Here is a 7,695-nt window from a genome sequence, read left to right as displayed (position 1 = left end):
GTAGTATTCCACTGCTTCTTCAATATGCTTACATTTAGTTTTCAGTGCCATTATATCCTCTTTTTTCACTACCATATTTTTCTTCTGAAAGTTGTATTCCATTCTCATTTCGCTTCTAAGATCCTTGAGTGATTCTTGCAGCCAGTGTATCATGATCATGTTCCCTTTGCATGCTGGGCATGAGTCATTCCTAGTTGCCTTTTTCAATGTGGTTGAACTCCATTTGATTGTTCCTTGCTCTTGCTTTGATACTGCTGATTGCAATCCTTTGGTCTTGTGTTGTATTGTTTTGCTGACCGTTGTCCTGAATCTTTTGAGTGGATATATTAGATGTGGCCAAGGTGTATAAAGAACTCAGAGGGGGCCTATGGATAAGGAGGGATTGGTAATAGATTGTGAAAGTTTTTACTAATTGCTGGATGACGGGTTGAAGAGGAGATGTGGCCAAGGTGACTATTGGAATGGGAGAAAACCTGCGAGTATGGAGGGGAAGGTAAGAGACAGAGATCAATTGCGTTGAGGGATTGTTGGATGAGATGTAATAAGACAGAGGGCTGAGAGCTAGTGATCGTAGGGCTCTGGGAGCGATTATCTGAGGCTAAGATGAATGGCGAAGAGGAACTCAGATCGGGCAAATTCACTTTGCACTTAACGGGGAACTCTCTGCTAACACAGTATTTCTTATTGGTTATTAGCCTACCATTGCTCTTATAGCCCATTCAGTCATCCCATGAACTACATTTGGAGGCTGCCACTTGAGTACTATCTTCCTTCCTGGATTTTCTATCATGTTTTCCTCCAGTGCAGTGATATTCTGTCTCATGAGCCTTGTGAACTGGATTGCCTTCTCTGACATTACAAATGTGAACATCCCTGTTGTCATGATTTTTCCACTGCCTGCCCGTGATTTTCTGAGTTTCATTTGGGCTTTGCATCCTTTGATGTTCCGTGCTTTTCGATTTTTGATTTTTTTTCCTTATTCAACCTACTTTGTCCCTTGATTTTACAGAACATTAATCTTATAATTTTCGTTAAAGATTATGGCACTAAATGATAATATTCTTCTTGGTTCTCACGGACACTTCCTTCCTTCTTTTCCACTGCTTGGTTTGCATGGTGATCCACTTGCTGGTTATGCATTCTCAATATATGTTTGAAGGTTACATTGCCAGAACCTTCTAAATTCCTTTTGATTCTTTTAATTATTCTACTCATAAACTCATTGCTTGGACTTTTGTTTCGAACCATTGCTTCGATTATAATGGTTGAATCTCCTAAAATTATTAGATTTTGGATTCCTCTTGTTTTGATCATTCTTGTCCCCATCAGCAAGCTATAAGCTTCAGCCTTGTTATTTGAAATTTGTCCTAGTCCCCATTCACAAATGACAATTTTTTTTCCATTCGGATCGAGAATTATTCCCCCTGCTCCTGCCTTTCCCAGGTTATTCTTAGAGGCTCCATCAAAATGCAAACAATGTCTATTCTGAAGTTTTTTCTAGCTTTCAATTTCCTCTTCAGTCATTCTTAATTTCCAATTTTTTCCTGAGTTTTCTTTTTTCTGTCCTTTTTGGCCATTGTTGTTTATTATGGCTTTGTTGAGCCAGTCTCTTTCTTCTTGTTGGAGAATACTATAGTCCGTTGGTGTAGTTCCTTTTTCATTGAGGATTTCAGAAGTTAGTCCCCAGGTTTTTGATAATGTTTTCCCAATTCTCAGATTTTGATTTTTGAAGATGCACTTATTTCAAGTCAGCCAAATTTGCTAACACAGAACTGTTGGGATACATTTCCATATTCTTAGAATTGTGACTTTCTTCTTTGTTGCATATGGGTAGGCTTTCTCTGGTGTTCTAAGAAATTCCGACAATGGTTTTTCAAAGTTTATATTCATTTCCAGTGGGCTCATAAGCTGCTCCCAGCACTCTCTTGAGAATTTACACTATTGGAATAAGTGTTGAATGTTTTCCTTAGCTTGCTGACATAGGGGGCATCATGAAGGCCCTTAGAAGCCTCTTTTTTTTTTAATTTTCATTGGTCAGGATCTTTCCTTTTAAAAGAGTCCAAATGAAAAATTTTATCTTTAGCAAACTTTCTGATTTCCATGCTATTTTCCAAGCATCCAAGTCTTGTTGATTGTTTTGATCTTGGAGAATTTTATATCCAGTTTTGACTGTGTATTGCCCATTACTTGGGTCCCAAAGGTAATTATCTTCCTCATCATCGTGGATTGGTGTTGCCCCTTTTAAAAGCTTCCTGATTTGGTTCCATTATCCTTCTAGGTTTGCTGGGATTGCTGGGATTTTCCATTCCTTCCATTCCTTTTGATTCTAAGAGGAGATTGAATGTAAAGTGCTGAAGCATTTTCCTTTCATCCATTCTTGGATGCCTTCAATTTTCGGATGGTCCTGTATTGGGTCTTTTCCCATGATTTTGTCCTCCCAAATAGATATTATTTTTCCATTACCTGGATTTTGGAGATGTGGTTGCTCATTAGAGGGATTACTTTTTTAACTAGCTTCCATACTTGGGTGCTTTGTCTTATTGGAATGTTTCCATTTAGCAGATTTTCCTTGGAACCATCCATGTATTTATCGATGACTGTTTTTTTCCACCAGCTCCCTTTACCTGTTATGAGTCTCCAAACTATTTTCATTCCCAGAGCTGCATTCATGAGTCCAGGTAATCGAATGGACATGCCTCCTTGTTCATATGGTAGCACTACTTGTTCCCACCCAACGAAGCTGAAATTTTTGTTTTCTTGCTTCCCACCCTACCATAAGAAACTTCTTAGGATTAATTCCATCTGTTTGTGGGCACTTGCCGGTGCCATGATTATTGCATATTGATAGATCGACAATGTAGCAAGGAGTGATTTGATTAATATCACCCTTCCAGCCATATTTAGCCACATCATTCCCCAATTCTTTATCCTGTCTTGCATTTTTTCAATCTGTTTTGTCCATATTTCTGCCTTCATGCTCTCTTTTGATATTGGTAATCCCAGGTAAGGGAAGTGATTCCAATTTTACTGTGCTGAGATTTCCATGATTTGTGAAATCCTTTGCATGATTCTAGACGAAATATTCCAACCATAGATCCTGCATTTTGTATTATTTAATATCCTACCTGACACCTATAGAAATTCATCAAGATTTTTTTTAATCTTCTTGCTATTATTGTTGATGCTCCTCCCAGCAATAGTTTTTCATCCGCAAACAAGGAATGGTTTATGGTTTTTATTCCTTTTGCTATTCTCAGCCATGTGATAGTTCTTTATTTTCTCTGAGTTTCCAATGCTCTTCTTAAGGTTTCTGCGATTATTCTATAGAGAAATGGGGAGAGAGGGCAGCCTTGCCTGAGGCATCTTGTGCTTTGGAAAAAATCACTGGGTCTTCCATTTATGAAGGGAGCGATCCGGGGGGTAGAGATGCATTCTTGTATGACTTCTATTATTTCTTTCAAGAAGCCCAGTTTCTGGAGTACAACCATTAGGTATGGGTGGCTGACTCTGTCAAAAGCATTTTCCATATCTAATTTGATTATCATACCTTTTTCTTGCTTTAGAATACTGGATTGGACAACTTCCTAAACTATTATAACATTGTCTATGATTTGTCTGTTTGGGACAAATCCTCCTTGATTTTCTGATATAATTAGGTGCAAAACTTTCTTGATTCTATTTGCCACTATTTTTGTTATTATCTTATAAGAGGAATTGCATAGAGAGATGGACCGAAATCTGTTGAACATAGAGGGATTTGGCTCCTTTGGGACTAGAGCAAGATAGGAGGATTTTGTGTGACTCCCCATTTTTTTTAAAGACATTTTTCGCCATTCTTAAAAAGTCCTTTTTGATTGTATGCCAATGATTTCTAAAGAAAGCTATTATAAATATTTCTAGCTCGGTTGCTTTATCTGGATGCAGACTCCATATGGCCTCCACTATCTCTTCTTCTGTGAGGTCCTTGCACATTTCTTTGTTTTGTTCTTTTTTTGTTTTCCTTTTTGTGTGTTGCAAAATTTCTTCATATTCAGTCATTTCTTCTATGGCTAAAAGTAATTTTTTGAAGTGCTTGTAAGCTACTTTTTTTTTTATATTTCTTCCACTCCTTTGACTTCTTGGTTTTCCACTTGTAATTTTTCTATCTAGTTTCTTGCTCTTCTGATTTTCATAGTGTTGTGAAAAAACGAGGTGTTCTTGTCCCCTGCCTTGAGCCATAGGCTTCTGGATTTGAGTCTGGCCTCTTCTTCTTCTTTCCTGTTTTCCCTATATATTTCCCAAAAGATTTCTTTCTCTTTAAGGTAATCTTGCCTACTTTTTCCTTTACCTTCTTTTTCAGCCTGCATGCTATCCATTTTCTGTTATATCTCTTTTTTCTTTTCTTTTCTTTTTATTTCATTTAATCTTGCCCATTCCTTTAGCTTGGCTCTTACATTTTTTAATTTTGTCTCCCAAATGTACTGTGGTGAGCTTGATATTCTTGGTTCCCATGTCGTTTTAACTAATTCGGTGATTTCTGTGCTATTGTCCCAGGTTGAGCTATACCTAAAAGGGAGTGGGCCTTGATTTTCCATTTTTCCCAATGCTATTACAACCGATTTATGATCAAAAGTTGTGGCGTGAATGATTTTTGACTTGATAGAGCTGGACACTGCTGCTATGTTTTCTTGAATCAAAATTCTATCCAACCTTTCTTTTATATTACTTTTACCTACTCTCTTGTTATTCCGGGTATATTTTCCATTATTTGGAGGGATGTCCAAAAGGTTGTCTTGCTCCATTATTTCTTCTAAAGAAATCCTGGATGGATCCGCTTGATAGATTCCTCCAAATTTTTCCTATATACATCTTACCAAATTTAAATCCCCTCCTAGAATTATTTTCCCGGATTGTGTTTCTTGTAAAACTTCCTTCGGTGTGGCCCATCACTATTCTTTCTCCTTATCGTGATTGGGGTTTATATATTTATGAACCTATATCTTTCTTTTGTACTGATCTGCCTTAGATTCGTTAATATCTAATGCTGATATGTTTTTTTTAGTTAATTCCCATATTCCTTTTTTCCAAATTGTACAGATACCTCCTGATGCTCCTATTGCCTAGATTGCTTCCCCTTCGTAGTGTCTGAACTTTTTTTTTAATATTTTCAAATTCTTGGTTGTTTGCTTTTGTCTCCTAAATCATAAGGATATCTGGGTTTTCTTTTGTCACTATATCTCTTGTTGCATTTTCTTTAAAAGATGTCCCCATTCCTCTGCAATTCCAAGAGACTATTATCATTATTTACTTGTTGTGTGGTGCATGGTTCCTTTCCCCTTTTGCTGGATTTTCTCCATGTTTCCTGTGATTTTCCCTAGGAAAGTATCCATAGGTTGTTGTATTCCCAAAGCCATTTCTTTTGCTGTTGCTTCATCCCTTATCTCTTTATTTGTCTTTCTTCCATCTTTTTTTTGGTTTTTTGCATTTGGAAATTCTTCCTTTGATTGTTTTCTGGTTAGAATTCTGTCTACTGAGGGAGGGGGAGAGAGGTGAGCTGAAACTCTGGGGAATGAGGAGATTGGGGGGGTCAGGAGAGTGAGGGGTTCTAGATCTAGATCTAGATTTGGGTTCGGGGGATGGGGGTGCTGAAGGGTCCAAGGGATCAAAGGGGTTATGGCTGGCGAAGTCTACTTTTGATGAGGGAGGGTGGGCTTCAGTGGATGTTGTGGGCTACAAAGAGGGCTGGGTTGATTGTTTATTAGCTGTCTTCTTTCTTTTGACTTGTTCCCATTTATTTTGCAGATCCTCAATCTTTTCACTTTCATTTTCTTGGTTTTTTGTACATCTATTTGCAAAATGACCATATTCATGACATACCTTGCATTTGAAGGGAATTTGTTCATATTCCAACTATTGTATGTGTGTCCACTGATCCACTTTGATTTTGATAGCTTCTGGGAGTCCTCTCCCTAGATCCACTTCTACACAGATTCGGGCGCATGCATGCATGTTTTCTTTTGGCTCGCATTTGTCTATGTATTTCCCAACTGCGTTTCATATGGCTTTAACTGATTCTTCTCCCCAGCAGTGGAGGGGAAGATGCAACAATCTAACCCATACAGGTACAACATTTGGAACATCCATTTCTGGATCAAATTCAGGTGTCCATCTGTTCAAATACAGTCCCCTTGTATCCATAAAATATGGAACGTTCCTGAATATCAAATTTCGGTCCTCTTTGGTTTTGAAATGAAAGGTGTAGTACCCTCTACCACATAACCTGATTGAGATTTTCCTAGATATTGATGCAGAATAGTTTCTTTCTACCCATTTTTTGACAGTGTTGGGTGATGGCCACAACCCAGTAAACTGCCCTACTAATCCTCATTCTGCAAGGGAGAGTGCTGCTTTTCTTGGGAGTGTAGGAGGAAGAGATATCTCTAGTATTTCTTCCATTCTTTTAAGAAACTATGAAACTTATGGTCTGCTCTTTGTCGGACCCATTGATAAAATAACGGAGGCAAAGGCTTTTGCTCTTACTTCAGTTTCTTGCTGATGATATGGATGATGATCTTCATCCTCTAATGGGTCCATGTTGCTCAGACTTCAGCAACAGAAGGCTGCTGAGGGTAGCTACGAAATGTTGCGGGTTGGGAGTAGAAAATGCTGGCTGGAACTACGATCTCTCCTTCCGTAGCCTAAGGATAGGACCTCAGCAGCAGGAGGCCGGGTAAGTGCAGCAGGGGCTGCTTCACGCTGGGTGTTGCAGCAGCTAGGGTTGCGCACAAGCATCCAGAGCGACTCTCTCCATCACTAAATTTAATAGAGAAGTTGGAAATTAAAAATCACTCGCATGAACTTCTACAGGAGATTGCAGGGGATCTACAGGAGGATCTACAAGAGGAGGCCAAAAGTGGTTTTTGAAGGTTTGAAGGTGGAAAAATGATGGGAAAAGGGAAATGAAGGCTGGATGAAGGTGTTGAGGGGTCTAGGACTCTATCAATGAAGATCAGGAATGAAGGAGATGGTTGGATTTGTTCAAAGGGGAAGAAAGCAACTTTGTACAAAAACGCAGAAATTAGGGCAGATTGGCGAAATGTGGCGAATGAGAGGGGAAATCTTGGAGAAGTGGGTTGGTGTTGGCTGTGCTATGGAGGAATGATAAGCTGGAATGTTCTACAAGTGAGCTGCACACTTACTTCTCAAAACTAACCCAAGCAAGAACCGAAAAAATTAGAGTTTGTCTATTTTGACCTAAAATCTGACCTAAAAATAGAGAACTGCTGAATTGAACTTTATGAATAGAAAGTTATACGAGAAATCCATGGTACATGAACAAGAAAGGATCTAAGCATGTGAATCAAACTAGTATCAACTTCTCTAACTCGAAATATCACACTAGCAATTGCATTGGAAGAGTAAAGACTGTGTTTTTGGTTGCAGCAGTAGTGCCTTGAACTCAAATCATGGTCCCAAGGAGGGAGAAAGGAGATCAAGTCTTTCTGGTAGCCTTTTTGGATATTTCTCTGTTACTACAGCAAACTACTTAAGCAACTTGAAGCAAAAACAACTATTTTAACCATCAAAAGCAACCCATTTTACTAAAGCAAGATTTAACCTAAACAATAGAAATTATCTTATGAATGCAAGAAAAAGCATACAAATACACAAAGGAGGTGTTGGGAAACTTGGGTTGAGCCCTAACCCAAGAGCTTC

The sequence above is a fragment of the Pinus tabuliformis genome, chromosome 7 (genome assembly GCF_031772625.1).
Source record: "Pinus tabuliformis cultivar Carrire ecotype Pingquan chromosome 7, CPIR1, whole genome shotgun sequence".
NCBI classification, from domain to species: Eukaryota; Viridiplantae; Streptophyta; class Pinopsida; order Pinales; family Pinaceae; genus Pinus; species Pinus tabuliformis.
This window is presented reverse-complemented; position numbering follows the sequence as displayed.